Source organism: Pezoporus occidentalis, unplaced genomic scaffold (assembly GCF_034315485.1).
Source record: "Pezoporus occidentalis ecotype Australia unplaced genomic scaffold, CSIRO_AGI_Poc_V1 ctg122, whole genome shotgun sequence".
NCBI classification, from domain to species: domain Eukaryota; kingdom Metazoa; phylum Chordata; class Aves; order Psittaciformes; family Psittacidae; genus Pezoporus; species Pezoporus occidentalis.
The window spans coordinates 40,354-57,105 of NW_026913016.1; the positions used below are offsets into that span (position 1 = coordinate 40,354).

Sequence of the window (16,752 nt, forward strand, 5' to 3'; positions counted from 1 at the left end):
TTAGGGAAACATAAAAATGCTGGACTAAATGAAAGGATTTGAGAATGTAACAGAAGAACCAAAAGTTCCATATAAATGGAACGCTGTCTTTTTTTTTTTTCTTTTTTCTTTAATGAACAGTTGTTCTTTTACTGGCTTTGATTTCATGAAAACACAGACAAGTAAATAAGCAGAAAACAGAGAAGAGCATCCCAGTTTTTCATTCCTTGCTGCCAGGTTGATGATTTTCAACTGGGCAGGAGGATAAACAGAAAAATCTAAAATAGACATTTCAGGCTTTATGACAAATTTCAAGGCAGTTGTCTTACAATATTGAATTGGAAGTGTTTCTTCTCATGTTACTGCTTTTAAATTTTATGTTTCATATGCATGACTCTTAGGCTTCTGTTATTCTGAGAAATTCAACTGTTTCTAAAGAACAGTGCTACATTCCATTCAGAAAGCATTATACCTTGGCCCCTGTCTAACATTACACAAAAAATGTAAAAGTATCAAACTTCTGCCAAGTTAGTGCTGCCCACCTAAGCCTGTAAAGTGAACAAACCAGTGCCTCTGGCAAGTGTAATCTGCCCACTTCTCACTGGATGAAAAGAATAGGCAGACCATACCCTTCAGGACAATCCTGGTGCCCATAGTCATGTAGCTACAGATTTAGTATTTCCCAAGTTGCAATGCAACATGGTAACTTGATGCAGCCAGATCCTAATATTGTTTTCTGTCCCTGTGCCTATCTCCACGTCTTCCTTCACAAAGGAAGTTAACTGGAATACAATGCATGTTTCCTGCACTGCTACAAAAGTGTAGGTTGTAGGATGGGTCAGGGACACATAGCTGCACTCTACATAACAGTTTCTGGTGAAAGCTGAATACAGTTTTACAATTTTGACAGCTCTGAATAGCTCAGAGCTCATATCCAAACAGTTAAAGAAATTAAATACTGAAGCTGTCTCAACAGTTCCCTTCTCTGACATGGATAGGAAAAACATGCATCTAATCCAGGTATAGAAACTACCATAACTTTTAATAATTCACAAGTAGTTTGGGAGATTAGAAGGCCCTGGCAAAAACAAGTTCGGTTGGTGGTTGTGGTTTTTTTTCATGACTAGCAGAAGTAACAAAGTCTAGTTACCCATCAGTGTGCTTGTATGTGCCACCAACACACCTGTGCAGTAATCACAGGCTGACACTACCCTGGCTGGCTTCCTACCCCCTTCTAAACAGATTTCCCTAAATTCCTGCAGAAAACACCAGCTTCTGAGTTCTGGAGAGCAAGAGACAACTCACATTGTGGCTAGGTCTGAGCCTGACATGTGACTGGCAGACCAACCAACCATGCTGACTGGCAAGTCAACAGGTTGAACAGAACAGAAAATTTCTGAGTCCATGCTGCAGCTTTTTCTACCCCAGGGGCACTAATCCGAGTCCTTTCTCTGCTCACAGCTGCTAAGTTTCACACAAATTATAGAAACTTGACTTTGTGACCTCTATCTCTATATCAAATGCAGCTGAAATGAAGCGGTGGAGTCAAAAGTTATTAGGAGACAACACAGTCCTATATATCTTGTTTTGTTCAGAAACTGGGCACAAAAACACTGTAGCATAATCACTGTGAAAATAACTAATGAATTTTATGTCACTTATTTTTTTCATTCAGGAGTTACACCACAAACTCAGCTCTAACAGAACACAGATTTTTACATGGTGACAGCACACACGAATCCAGAGAATATAGAGACTGTTTAAAAAAAAAACTGGCTTTGTTTTGCCACTGAGAACAGGGCCCCAAACATATGTTGCTTCATGAAGGTGAAAATTTAACAGAAATAACATTTAATATTTTTTTTTGCACTTACCAAGACTGTAGTTGACTGCCCTTCACTGAGATCCCTGCTTCTCTTGCAATTCCATGCTGTCTCTCATAAGGCTTAAGAGAAGTTCAGTGATACATAGTTCAGTAAAAGAACAGTGACATGAAGTGTAATGAGTCTATTCAGTATACATGGACTTTTCTTTTGTGATGTCTTTGGTTGGTGCTTTTTGGGGGGTTTGGTTTTGAGGGTTTTTTGATTTTGTTGTGGGTTTTTGTTGTTGTTTTTTTTTTTTTAATAAGCACAGTGATTTTTAAAGAATCACCTTAAAATCTTGATCCTGCTATCTGAACCCATAGTCTGATGTCCCAATTTAAGGAATCATTTTTAATAATATGTAAGTCCCAGTTAGTTTTTTTCTTTTTCCACAAATGAAATCTACAGCGCTCTGCATACCCTTTCTATTGACTTAGCCCTGAATTTTGACTTGTAGGTTTCTCACCAAAAAGGTATAGCTGAAATCAGAGGGGTTTATTTGTTGTTGGAGTCTAGGAACTGATGAAAGAAGGAAATAAAATGAAAAAAATATAGTTACCTCTCCAAAACTCCAGTTAGGAGAGACAAAGAATAATCAGTATGAAAAAGTTAACAGAAAACTGGTCATTAGAGGAAAGGTTAGCAGGAAACAATGGGTATAAGAAGAGTCAGGGAAGCGAACATGACTTAATCAAAAAGAGGATGGACTCAAAGAAACAAAATTATCTTTTTAAGCAGAACAACGAGAATGGGCTTTTCAAAGCTGTTTGACGTTGGCCTATCTCTTATTCTACTGAAGTAGAAGACTCACATGAACTCCAAAAATGCTTTAGGAAAAGCTTTAAGCCACTTAACTTGAACCGTTTAACTATAAGCACATGGAGTATCTAAACTCTGCTGAGCTTAACAATTAAAGAAGTGCTTAAATTTGAAAATAAATTTAAATCATCTCGTAATCATTCAGTAGCTCTGTAGTCTCGAGTACACACTCAAATCTCAGCCCAAACTCCTTATCCTGCTAACATGCAGGCTCTCACTTTGGCATTAGTCTGGATCCAGCCTACTGGTTATCAGACAGGCAAAGTCAAGTACAAGACACAAGGGACTAATGTGGATTCAAACTTTTCTCTCAAAAGCCATAGCCATGCAAGTATTGTGACTTAAGTACAAGATTGATGAAGCAGAATGTAAACAGTTAAGTGCTTAAGGTTAATTTAAGAATCAGGTATCAAAAAGAAAACTAAAGAAAAAGCATCTGTGAAAAGAAAAAGATTGTTGAATGTGTATTAAAAATAAATGACCTCTGGGTTATATCTCAATATACTCTGCCTGAAAACTAGTGCTTCTTTCCGGCTTAAGTATTAAATCTTATTTTTAATACATGAAATGGTAAATAGCCTTGGCAAAGGTTAAATTAGTTCAGTGGTTGATAATGGTACTAAAGTAAGTCTTAACACAGGGTGTAGTTCAGTTATGGGTATAAAGGGCTCACCATCTGTCCTGCCTATTTAAACACAATTGCACTTCCAAACCCAGTTTGGTCAATAGCTGGTAGAGAGTTAATATCCCCTATTCCAATCTCTATGGTAACAACCATAGAGATAGAAGAAAATGTGGAAATCATAAAGCACTAGTAGAGTTCTGTCCCTTTTACTCCTTACTCTACAATACAGTTACTAAAGGAAAACAGAAATTGAGCCACTTTTTGAGATACCAAAAACGGCCTGGGGCATCTCTCAGCATTCTGCTATCATTGTGATTTATCTCCCAAACTATAGATCATTTTGTGCACCATTATTTTAAGCTGTCACTTACCTAAATGAGTAAGAAGCCAATACCAGCGCTCAACAACTGTATTCTTACACACACAACCCTCTGCTACCAATATTCCATCCTTTATCTGTAGCTGTAAAAATAGGAAACTCCCTGGTTTTAAGATATATCCTTAACAAAACCATCCATACAAGAGTTGTTACCTAATGAACAGTGCTACAGTAAGATTAAAGATCTGATTAAGGCAGTGAGTTAGAAAGAGAATTGGTTCATCTATAGATTCAGTCACCTTTTCATAAAATGGTTAATTATTATCCGTTCTTCTCAGGATATTTATGAGCAGTACTAAAACTTCATAAATGTTTTGAAGCTTGGATTTCAAAATTTCCCAGAAATTGGGAGACTAGAGAAGCAAATGAACAACTTCCATCAAGCTCTCTTAAAAGGAATAAATCGAACAGCATAAGGACAAACAAATTAGTACAAGCTAAAGCATTTCCAGATCCCTCACTTCTGCATTCATTCCAGCAGTATTTCATTTAAATGCAGGCAAAGTTTAAGCTTCAATCTTTAAACAATTCCACATATCTGAACTTCACTCCTCTAAGTGACGCAACTGCAGCTGCAGCTGCAACTATGCATGTGGACAAATTTAAGCACATGCACAAGACTAAGGTTAAAGCAAGTAATAAAGAAATTAGCTAATGAATTCAGTGTACCACTAACAATTATTTTTGAAAAGCCAAGCACTGCTAAGAAGATAGCAAAGCTTGAGAAACCAATGGCTGAAATTCTGCAGGGAGGTGATTAGGTTATGGTTCCAGCAATTACCCTACAGAAATCTAACTTCAGTTCTAGAAAGAAAAAGATATAGCGCATCCCCTCAGTAACTTCATGGTTACAACCACCACATGATTTTCTCACCATTTGATGAGTCCTCTTCAGTTCAAGGCTGAAGTTCATGGGTGCTGTGGAGAAGATCACTTGGCAACTGCTCTGCTGTAATTAAACCAGGAATAAACAACGGGCTTCAGTTTTTACAGATAACAAGCCAGCACTTTTCACAACCGTCAAATCCACAAAAGTATTAAAACATTCAGAAATTAGTTAGGCCATTTTAGCAAAACTTTACCAGGAAGCCTGAGTTCAATAACAAATCTTCCTGAAATTCTCAGGGATGTGTTCATTATTATGAGTCAGGCCTATAGCTATGTTAGTCAACAGTGTAAGATCTGAATGAAATACAGTAAACCCAGCCTTGCAACGCCGTTAGTCTCTTCACTATGTTGAGCATTTTTTAAGGGTTTTTTTTGGCTTTCTTTTTTTTTTTTAATCTGGAAGTTTATAGGAAAATCTAATTAAGCAGATGTGAGTCCTAAGACAGCACATACTTCTTGCAGCCCTAACTGCCTGGAGAAGCATCCCTAAACCAAGTCTACACTGGCAAGTTCAGAACTCTGTTTTCACTGTAAAATACTAAACGCTGTCCACTTCAGTCTTTTCTAGATTACAGCCTCTGGCTATAGAAGGAAGTAGAAAAGTCATACATGAAAGAGGATGCTCAACTACAGCTACCAGGTTATTAAGCTGAAATTTTAAACTTCAACTGGTATCAAATTTACACAATAGGTCTGGAGGGAGGCTTAGATGAATCCAGAAGAGGAATCTAGAAGGCTGGAGAAGCATCAGGGGCAAGGCAGGGCCCAAATTAGAAAAACAGAAAAAAAATACAGAATTTCTATTGGCTGTACGTTCATATGCCATACAAACACAGAATACTAAAATAATATGTAGATGTGCAATTATTGAGAAGATTATTATAAATACTACATGTGTGTATATGTTGGTGCCCTCTATCTGGTCTAACTTACCTAAGAACTGGACCAGTTGAAGGTAATGGAGTAACACGCAAGTACTCAGGCAAGCCAAAGAACCTAACTAAAAAGTTACGTGGTAATGACACAATGCCAGTTTTCATTTCAACAAATTCCTCTAATCCTTACAGCTGTAAAAGAAATCTTAGAAATACATAGCAAGGAAATTTGTAAAGTAACGTGTGCCTGAGTCTGAAGACAGCCCCCAGCTTTGTAACCATTCCTGACTAGCTATGAGCTTCTGTGCCATTTTGGCATGTAAGTACCTTGCTTTGGGTTTGCCACCTCTCAACTGGACCTCAACTTGGTATACCCAAGCACAAAGTCCGCTGCATATAGGAAATTCCAAATACAGGAAGCTGGGGGGGGGGGGGGGGGCCTCTTACCAACATGGGTTATTCTAAGTCCTTCTCTTCCACTCTATACTGATTTTATCTAGAATTTTAAATTATAAATTCAGAGTCTCAAGATCCTCCAGGGCCTAAATCCAAGATTCCCAGAGAAATGTCTTACTTGGTCTCTAGACTGGATCCAGTTGTCAACAGTTTCCCTCTTCTGACATAAGAGAACTTGTGCAACAAAGGAGAAAAAGATATCATTTCCAGAGACAGAACTTTCTCAGGGCTGGTACAAGTCTACGAAGTAAATGTGCCTAGGAGCAAAGGGCCATCAGAAACCTAACTGCATTTTGCTTGAAGAACAAAACACATTACACTGACCTTGCCTCACTACCATAAATACAGACCACGTATATGGAAGGAAAGACAGATAAATGGAATACATTCAGCTGCACATGCTCTTTCCCCTGGTAACAAGAGAACAGCTAATATAACAAATGCTGGTCATGTCACTTATTACGGTACGAGGCAGTTCTCTGACAATATAATGACACACTCTGAGGAGGAGAATCTGTAACAGAGGACAGGCACTACTAGAAGGTGTTCAGGTAGTGCTGTAATGAGAACTGTATGAGGAAAGGAGTCCATTATAGGAACTGCAGCTTAACTTCATATTTGCTATGACAGCAGATAAGACTTTTATCATTCTGATGAGCCCAAGTTGCCTGGAATGGAAATTCAAGCTAAAGAATTGACATCACTTTAGGTGAGGCCCAAAACCCCTTTCTCTCCCTTCTGTCCTCAGCTATGTTCCTGCTGTGACTTTCTGACTTCACTAGTCATTGAGGGAACAAAATAATGATTCCTCTCCAAGATGCTATAATGAGACCTCATATTACATGGACTTTTAGACTGTAGCAATTGCCTTTCTCACTTGTTCTGATACTCAGTTAAATATTTACCCATTCTGATCCTTAAGTTATTATAATTGCACATTATTTAAGAAATATGAATGGAAGATGTAAATCAAGAGTACTACATCAGGTTGATGTTTCACAGTCCTAAGTAATACTGAGAATAATGATTGTGTAGTATCACTATTGGTTTCTTAAGTCTGAAATGCAAGACCATAGTAATGAAGAAAAGTACTCAGTGTGCTTACACATAATATACATTTCAGTCTGTACAGGATGGAGGCCTACGTGCATTAACTATGGAATCTGAGAGCAGGTATTCCCTATTAGGGGATGTAAAAATTTCACTTTCAGTAAAAATCTCAATGAAACCTTAGGAATGACATCTGAAAGGACAACAGTGTGATTCATGTATGTCCTGCTAAACAGAACTATGTATCTTCTATACCTTAGTCTTACATTACTGTTGGAAAAATGTGTGAAAAATAGTAACTGGAATTATTTTAGGGAAAAACTATACATAACCTAAGTACAGAGAACTGGTATCAGCAACATCATAATTTTGTATTTTTCTTTACTTTTTTCATTGCTATCTCTATTGCAAAATGCTCTTTTCAAAGCCACATAACCTTCAGAAAAAAAAACATAAAAAAATTAGAAAACATTTACTATCATTCCTTTCAGTTGGAAGGCACACTTTTTGAAAATTTCACTCATAGTAATTTTAATAAAATCAGAGAAAAATGTAAATACACTGCAAATCATTTATATTTCCTCCTTTTTAATAGACAGGTTTTACGAACTGAAGCATTGGGTTTTTCATTTGGCTGATTTTCACTAAGGAACTTGGTTAAAAAAAAAAATGAGGAATCAGTTTCTTTAGCAATACCAAACTTTGAACCTGAGGAAAAAATAGTAACATAAATGCATAGTACTAGCTATTTGATTACTTACAAGTCGCCTTATACTACTTTTTCTGTGAGGAGCTCCAGAATTACGTATTTTCTGAGTAGCTGTAGTGTTCGTAGCCATGATGGTCTCAGCTTTTTGAGCCCCAAAGCCTGCTGTTTTCAACTGTTTCAGTCAAAAAAAACAAACAAAAAACAAACAAACAAACAAACAAAAAAAAAGAAATTACCTCTCCCTTCAAAACTTGTTCTTACATTTTTGTCAGTGATCTATAGAAGAGAGCAGTGGAATCAGGAGAAGCATTAGGCCCTAAGCCTGCTAACGTTCGTCTGCATGTAGTCCAACTGAGTTTAAGAGGACTAGCTCGCAGACGTTAAGGAAGGATTTTGAAAGTCAGTGGGAACAGAGCTCCCAAACTCTCATTATGTACTTCTGAAAATCTTCCCCAAAGTCATGGGAACAGCAGCCTGCAGGTCTGAGGCCTCTGCCTTCTGCTGCTTTCCTTTTCCCTTTCTAAAAGCCTATCAGATTAAAAAACATGAGACCCGCTGAAGCCAGCCCCGCTGGGGAGCCGGTCGCAGTGATGCGCTGGGTCTTTGCCGAGGCAGGGGTCCGCATAGCCCGCGGGGAGCTCACAGGAACGACTCCTCCAGCAGCCCAAAGTCAAGTGCAAGCAGCGGCTCCGGCGGCACTGCAGCCTGCCTTCCCCCGCGGCTTCCAGCGACTCGCAACCTCCATGTCGGCTCCCCCATCTGTGAAAAGGGGATAGGAGCACGAACCCAACCCTCAGGTACCTTATCACCAGCCACAACTTGGGGGGGGGCAGGCGGGGGGGGGGGGGGGGGGAGAGGACGCGGCATGAAAATGAAAGTTCACGTTTCCCCCCGGAGCACTGCGAGCGGCCGAGGCGGGAGCCCTCTCACAGTTGAACCTCGGCTCCGCCAAGTTCCTCTGAGAGTTATTTATTTTCAAATGACCAGCATACGGCACTCCGGGCCCTATCTGACCCGAGATGCGCCCGCACCGCACCGCCGGAGCCTGTTCCCAAGTCCGGGCGGGACGGGGAGGGAGCCGGGCGTTAGGGCTGGGGTGGGGGGGGGGGGGTCGGCCGGTTGTCGGGGCCACTGCCGCGGAGCCGGTGCTTTGGAGCGCGTGAGGCGGGAGGGGGAGCGGCGGCTGGTTCCAGGCGGGATCGGGCCCCCGCGGTGCGGGCAGCGCTGAGCGGCGGGGTGCGCGGATGGGGGGGGGCGGGTGTGCTGGAACCTGAGCGCTGCGGGGGTCCTCTGCGGCGCGGGCGGGTGCGGGGAGGGGGGGGGGGGAGGCGCTCTTCATATTTTCCTCAGGTCCTGTGGCGCACGTCCCCCTCCCCCCGCCGGCTTCCTCCCCCCCCCCACCTTCCCAAAACGGGCTGCCCCCCCCGCTCCCCCTCCCGGCGCCTTTACCTTGACAAGTCCGCGAAGCTGGCGGAGGTCTCGCTGCCCCTCTCTCTCTCCCTCACGCATCCCTACCGCGCCACCTCTCCCCCCGGAGCCGGGACTCCGGGTGACATTTCCCTCTCCTCCCTCCTCCTCCTTCTCCTTCTCTCTCCCCCCCCCCCCCATTAGTGGCGGTTGGGTTGGGAGCGCGGGAGCGCGCGCTAGCGGGGAGGGCGGGGAGCGCGCGCTGCCTGCGAGCGGAGGGGAAGGGGGGGGGGGGGGGGCTAAAGGGGGGAGGGGGAGGGGCGGCATTGACAGCGGGCGCCGCGTCCGTAGCTCTGCCTCAGCCCGAGTAGCTCTCCCCCCGCGCGCCCCCCCTCCCTTCCCGGCATGCCCCAGGGCAGCGGGGCTGGCGCTAACGAATTTGAATGAAGAGCCCTGCTCTTTCGGCGCCATTTTCGAGTGATGCCCGATCGCATCGCTGCCGCGGGGGAGACGCGGATCGCGCGGCCGACCGCTGCTGTCGCCGAAAGTCACCTCCCTTACTTGCCGTTCCCCCTCCTCTTCTCCCCCTCGCCGCCACCATCACCGTGCGTTGGAGTGAGTGCCGCCACCGGCATAGGCGGTAAGAGCCGGAGGGACCGGGCGCGGCTGGGGCAGAGGGAACTGGGCGGGCAGGCGGGGGAAGCCTGTCTTCGGTAAACGGGGGTAACCTGCACCCCGCCGCTGCTGAGAAAAGTCGCTTCAGGATCCCGGTGGGCAGAGGGCGGGAGGCTCCCGGAGGTGGTGGCAGGTTTCGCCGGTGGCTCCTGAGCGGATCTGTCACTCGTTTCCCTCAGCCTCAGAGGGTGGGAGCGGGCGGGAGCAGCTGCCTCCTCCGGCAGGTAACGCTGCCGCCCGGGGCGGCAACGGGCAGCATCTCTCCGGTGGGGATCACGGGAGCGCCGCTCATTCTCCGGCGGTCCGATGAGGAGGCGGGAGGGGGGAGCCCGGGGCGGGCGGGAGGTGCGGCACAGCCGGAGCGGAGGGTCGCGCCGTGGACCCGCTGTGCTCCTCGCTCCTTCATGACATGACAGGCTTCCCTCTGATCCCCCCCCTCCTTGCCACCCCCACCCCCCGCGGATCCCTCCCTCCCGCCTTCTCCCCCGCCTCTCCGCCTTGGAAATTTCGGGGCAGCGCTCGGGACACGGCGGCTCCTGCTTCCCGGCTCTGCAGCAGCAGCCAGGATGACTTCCCCACATACATGCACATCTCCCTTTCTCGCACGCCTCCTCCTCCCCCCCCCCCCCCCCCCCCCGCCTCCTCCTTTCTCTCTCCCCGTGTTTTCGTAATCCGGATTAATGCTCCTTCTCTCTCTCCCTTCGGTTCCCCCCTTCCCCCCAAAATAAGAAAACCTTCGCTTTTTTCCTCCGTTTGTTTCCTATCCATGTTAGCAGATTAACTTCTCCGTTTAAGCGCTTTCTCCACCTCCCACTCAAGCGCTTAATTTCCCGTGTCACGATATCGGAGCCGCCTTTAGCAGAAACCTGGGTGACGGTTATGCTGCCACATGCTATCACATTTATCATCTCTGTCCCTTTGGGTATTAACGAAGGACCAAAGTGCTGTTCATCGAGGATTGCATAGGGCTATTTTTCCCCACTCTTAACGTTAAAACGCGAGTTTCCTTCCTGAACTAGAGGGGGGGAAACATAATCCGAGGCCATTTGAATCGTGCCAGCTATTTGTAGGTGTTTTTCCTATCCTCCTACACACCCCAAAAACGAGTAAATACCCTCCCCATAGATAGCCCAGCCTAATACTGTGATCAGAGCTGGCCATTCACCTCCTCTTCTCCGCCTACAAAATTCTCTGTCTCTGTCACCCGGGTCGCTATTTGTCATTGGCTTAGCTATTTTTTGGTGGCTGTTTCTATGTCATTTCTCGGTGGCCAGCAGCTCTCGGGTTTTCGTTGCTGGATGAGCGCGATCGTGCTTATTGTGATAGGCGCCGAATCCACTCCCTCTTCCCCTCTCGCAGTCGATCTGGGGAGCTATTCCTTCGCCGCACACACATAATATGTGACACGGTGCCTTTTCCTCCACGATGCCGTTTAACCCTCTCGGGGCCGGGGTTGGCGTGGGCACTCGCGTTTCGGACTTGCATACACATACACGCGGAGAGACACATAACAAGACATATTTTTGTTGCTGCAGCTCCTCGGTGTGAGCGCGGGCAGGGATAACGCCGTGCAGCGGGGTAGGGAGCTCCGCAGCCGCTCGGGCGCTGGCAGGCCAACGTGCTCCTTCCCAGCTACAATTTCTAGCGTTACTTTTTATTCCTCTTCCTACTTCTCTCTTCGCTTTCGGCCGCCGTGCCGTTTTGTTTTGTTTTGGTTTTTTTTTGCGTGGTTGGTTGGTTTGGGTTTTTTTATTGTTATTTATTTTATCCGGAGGCAGGAAGGCGTATGGATATATTTCCCGATGCCGTGCGATCGGCGGGCGCTCTAGGCTGCCGTCGAGCTGGTGGGCGCGCAGGATGCGCAGCGAACGCAGCATCGGGCCCCTTTGAAGGCGCTCTTTGAGCGGAGCCCGGACCGGTTGCTGCCCCCCCTGGTTGTCTGCGGGGTCGCGGGGCTGGGGCTGGGAGGTTGGACGGGGTCACAGCCTTTCCCCTCTCCTCTCCCCGTTCCTCCTTCACACACCCCACACCCCCCCTCCAGCCCCCATGCACATCCCTCCGCGGCGTTCAAAGCCAAAACCGGCCGCCTCAGGCTTAGCACCGCCGCCACCGAAAATAACGAGTTAAACGAAGAACGTAGGAGGGACATAGAGAAGACTTGGGGTGCAGAAGTGCTGTACAAAAGATTTCTGTGTACATGGCTGAGAGCGTGTAGTCTTAAAGTGAAATGCAAAACTTAACGTTTCCAGCATGACAACTGGATTGTGATTCAAGGTATTTTCTGTGTAATGCAGAAATACACTAATTCAAAGAGGTTTTTCTGTCTCAAATCCTTAGTTTCCTTGGATTCTTTTAATCCAGTACACAAATTACATTTTTCAGTCCTTTTTTTCCCTGGGAATAGCTGTTTCATTTGTCTCTGCGATTTATACCTTTATGCCCTGAAAGCTAGAAAATTCAGTTTAATCTTGAAATAGTGATACTAGTGAGATCCTATTGAAATTTAGCACTTATTTCTTCAGATTTGCATCGGTACTTTCCAAGAGGTTTCAGAAACATTTTTAACAGTTAGTATGGGAATGTGCACAGAGCTGTTTCATTGTAGCTGTGTATACTTCCAAATATCAGGATTTGAAGAGATTTACACTATTCAGCCTGGAAGTGCACTCACAGGCACGGACTTTCACTTTCAAAGAAATAACTGTCCTGACTCATAGCTAGTTTATGAAAAAACATCTGTAATTCAGTGTTGTACAGGTGCGTGTACATTTTTCCCTACTATTTGACAGTTGTGTTCAATAGCATGAATTTTATAACCTTTTTTATTTTAATTAAAATCTGTGCTTAGCACATATTTGACTATATAAACCAACTGTTCTTTTCAGCTTTTTTATTTCTCAGCTCCACCATTCCCATATTTTACAATTACATAAAGGTGGGTGTGGCTAAAATGAAAGCAATAAGCAATCTAATATCAATATGTGTGTCTGTTAAGTAGGTTTTCCTTTCTTATACTTGATGTACGCCTTATTTTGAGATATTTTGGGGGAAAAGAGTCATGTAGCTTAAATAGACCCTCGTAGAACTGCTTGCATTTTTCACCTTAGTTAAAATGTCAAACATTAACTGGATTACTTGGCCCTGGAAAAGTTATATTCAGAGGAAATACCAAATGAACTTAAAGATCTAAACATATATATTTATAAGCAAAAGTTCAAGTTTTATGCTTAATAGAATATTGCTTAGGTATGCTGTGTAGCATACATGGTGTGTGTATTCCCCCCCCCCCCCCCCAGTCTAATCCTTTATCTGGATTTTTAGGAAAACCATCCAAATAAGCTTCAGGGTTTGGGGGGGGGGGGAGTTTTGTTTATTTATTTTTCCTTTCTTTTTTTAGCCCATAAGTTGTACCGAAAGTTTCAAAGAGATACCCTTTAATTTTCCAGATATGTATCTACTAAAGCTTGAAGTAACTGAGATTGTTAATTTTTTTTTATTTATTTTCAGCAATAACAGTAATTTGAAAGTGTGACTCTACAGCTATGCAACTTTTTCATGTGTTAGGGTGGTTTTACATAGCAAGCTTATTGTAGTAACGTTTTAAAGGTAGACTGTATATACAATAACAAGGTGTCATGGGGGGGTTCTGTTTTTTTGGTTGATTTTTTTTTTTTTAAATTTTTTTTTTTTCTTAGCTCCTGGAATTCTGAACTTCTTACGGTTCCATCCAAAATCTAATGTCATGGAAGGAATTTTGCTGCTAAATGGTAGTCTTTATTTCCTTAATTATACTGATGACTAATAAGTCGGATTCTGTAGTGAAGTACAAGTGGAACTGCATACACACTACCTGCCTGTGTACACCCTGCCTTTGAACTCTAGGAAAGGTGCACATCTCATCCATCTTGAATGTCAGAAGCTATCCTAACAGGTGTATCAAAGCTTTTCTGTAACACTTCTACGTATGTACAAGCACATGAGCTTTCTTCACATAAAAAGTAGCCTCGTAACAGTTATCATTTCTTTTATAGGACATTACACGGTTCTGATATTTGTATTGGGAAGCAATTAACTACTGAATATATAAGGGAGGACCGAGAGGCTTGTCACTATATTCTACAAATATGCTGCAGGCATTCATTCTGTTTTGTAAATGCAGTCATCCACCCACACCCAAAGGCCCATTGCAAGTCATTTCAGTAATTTACATTCATTACTAACTGTGGAAGGTAGTGCACATCTTGGGCTAGTTCTGACTGTGGAAGAAATAGGGAATGAAACTGTAGACTTCTGTATATAAACAGAAAAATATGATGAAGTTTTTAAAACTAAAAATAACTTTATGTAACCCAATAAGTTTTCTCTACAGATAATTTTATATCTATATATATTATTACAAGTTCTAAACATCTTAACACTGGAACCTGATTTCAAAAATTAGGATCTTTCCTACTATCAGTAGTACTTGGGCTGCCTCTTCAAACAACATTTTCCAAATTACTCTGGTACATAGTCCCCTGTGACTCTTCTCACAGCTATTTTTATTATTTTTTTTTTTAATAGAGCTAGTAATGAATTTTAAAGGTAAAAAAAAAATGATTATATGCCCCACCAATACAAGGGGGCCATCAGACAGAGTGGAGATGTGCATTCGCAGATTTCTATTAACTTTTTTGTTACTCAGAGAAAATGTTCCTTTGCAATTTTATTTTTGTTTTGTACACTATTGGCAGGAGTTATATAGAATTTTTAGGTAAGTGATGTGTTAATACATAACAAGCTAGATAAGTTAGGTTTCAAAAGCAATAATTTTATTGAAAAATATATTCATTTTGGATAGTGGAAAATTTCAGAAATGGCTAGAATCAGCTAGATATAAAATTTTTGCTCATGTTTAATAGGGTGTAAGGCAATGTCTGTACTGATTTCTTTTTTGTTTTTAACCCTTTATTGTAAGTTTTTAAAATATTCCAATTCTAATAAAAAAACTTTGGGCTGTGTCTATTCACTAAGCTGCTCATAGTGCCACAATGGAGGAATAGTTTTGATCTTAGCTTCATATGTTGTTTTGTGAGAACTCCAGCAGGCTTGCATGAATATTAGAGAAGGGTAGCAGATCTTGAGCTCTGGTGCAGCTAACACTTAAACTTTGGCAATTTTTTACTCCAATATTTGCATCTAGTATTTTCATGTATCATTAAAAATAGGTTCTTTTTAAAGAGAATATGAAGTTTTATCACTCTAAGCACTTTTCCGTATCTCAGTAACGAAGAGTTGCTGGTGTGTAAGGATGACCTCAGTCTCGCAATTTATCACCAGATACAACAGTAGAAGATGTAAAATATATACATTTAGGTTTTATTAACAGTTTCCTGTGATGTCTTCTAAAACTGTAGATGATAGTGTTATATTGCTCAAAACTGAAAAATAGTAGTGACTTTCAGTGATCGTTACTAATGTCTAAAGGAAACCACTGTTAGAAATAGGACCCCCCCACCCCATGACTGTTTAGTTTGTTTTCAGACACTGTAATGAATGTATCCACAGTAAATAAATTATTAATAAAGTTTTCAACATTGAATCTAGTTGCAACGAATTATTCTATTTAGCATGAACTAAAATTCACTTGAAGATTAGGTCTGAGAAAAAGATAACTACACATCGAACAGGGCTTAAGCTTGTATTTTGAGTTTAAGTGGTTTTATGTAAGACCAAGTTTCAATATTATCTTTAAGTATGTTAAATATCAATATAAGCATGATGGGGAAGGGGTTTTCAGGAAAAATTTTGTGTTTCTGTTTAAGAACAGAAACTTTTTTAAAAGATGAAGTAGAAGATGTGTGGAATACATGAAAATAAAGACAAATTCCTTTTTCTTGTTAAAGCAGGGTGCTTGTTATAGTTCTATACCTGTGAAGGGGGGGTTAGTATTTTCTGGAATATGCTTAAAGAGTAAAGAACAAATTTATGTAAATATTTGTAAACAGGTGACCTGATCTAGGCATCAATTACTCACTTATCCAGGCATAGGGTGTGTTTTGTCATGGTATCTAAAGTGAAAAAGTCAAAATAAAGTCAAAAGAAATTTAAGAATTTGGCTGTGTGAATACATTGTTTCCTCCAGTAGATACTGGACTATAGTTACTACCTCTATCAAGTTATACTTGTTTCTTGCCTGATCATGGCTAATTACTCTCATGGCTGCTTTCTTTTTACTTTTTTTGTTTATTTAAAAATAGTATTTTCATAGTCTTCTGTGACTGTAATATTTTCATTTATGATTTATAGAAGCTAACATTTGTAGGCTGTATTTTAATAAAGGCAATAATGGTACTGCCTGGATGAGCAAAGTAAATTAAAACTCCTTGAAAACATTAGCAGTTAAATACTTAACAGTCAATAGCATGTGTTAGGAAATATGACAGTAGTAATCACACAACCCTTAAGTAGTTTAGTCTTACCTGTTTGCTTCTTTGAGAGTGGGGGGAGAGAGTGAGGGGAGGGGAAGGGAGAACAACACCCTCCCCTCCCCCCAACTCCTGGGATTTTTTTTTTTCCTTTGCCTTACTTTCATCTAAAAATGCTGTGGGAAGAATGAAAGCAGAAACATGCTGATTTGTTTCAGGGGGCTTCTGATAATAAAGAGGCATATCACAGGTGTTCCTAATCAAGTCAGTTTGGCTTAAAAAAAAAATAAGTATTTTTAAAATTAGGATTTCCTGTAACATAGACAATGTGAGGGTCAAGCCAATGACCTACATCTATGTTTGGGGATCAACCATGAAACTGTGGGTGTTGGAAATACGTTATAATACATGACATTTTTATTGCAGGTTTTGACCTTTCAATAGAGAGCTGATTTTGGAGAACGGCTTGCTCCTGTGATTGAAAAACTCTCTGGAAGGTTGATGGAGCATGAGAATGGTATATATTATATTAACATTTCTCTTATTGCACATGTTCTGTATTAAAAACAAGTATACAGTAGTATAGCTTATTCAGATTATTCAAAATAGGTCAGTTCT

General features: G+C 42.2%; 1 long non-coding RNA gene across 1 annotated transcript in view; it reads left to right on the plus strand.

Moving 5' to 3' along the window:
• LOC134157890 (uncharacterized) overlaps positions 1-16,752 on the plus strand; it is a 77,639-nt gene that overhangs the window by 40,347 nt on the left and 20,540 nt on the right. Inside the window, exons 3-4 of the long non-coding RNA XR_009962511.1 lie at positions 6,517-8,442; positions 16,561-16,651. This is a non-coding gene — a long non-coding RNA (uncharacterized LOC134157890). The remainder of the gene's footprint in view (positions 1-6,516; positions 8,443-16,560; positions 16,652-16,752) is intronic.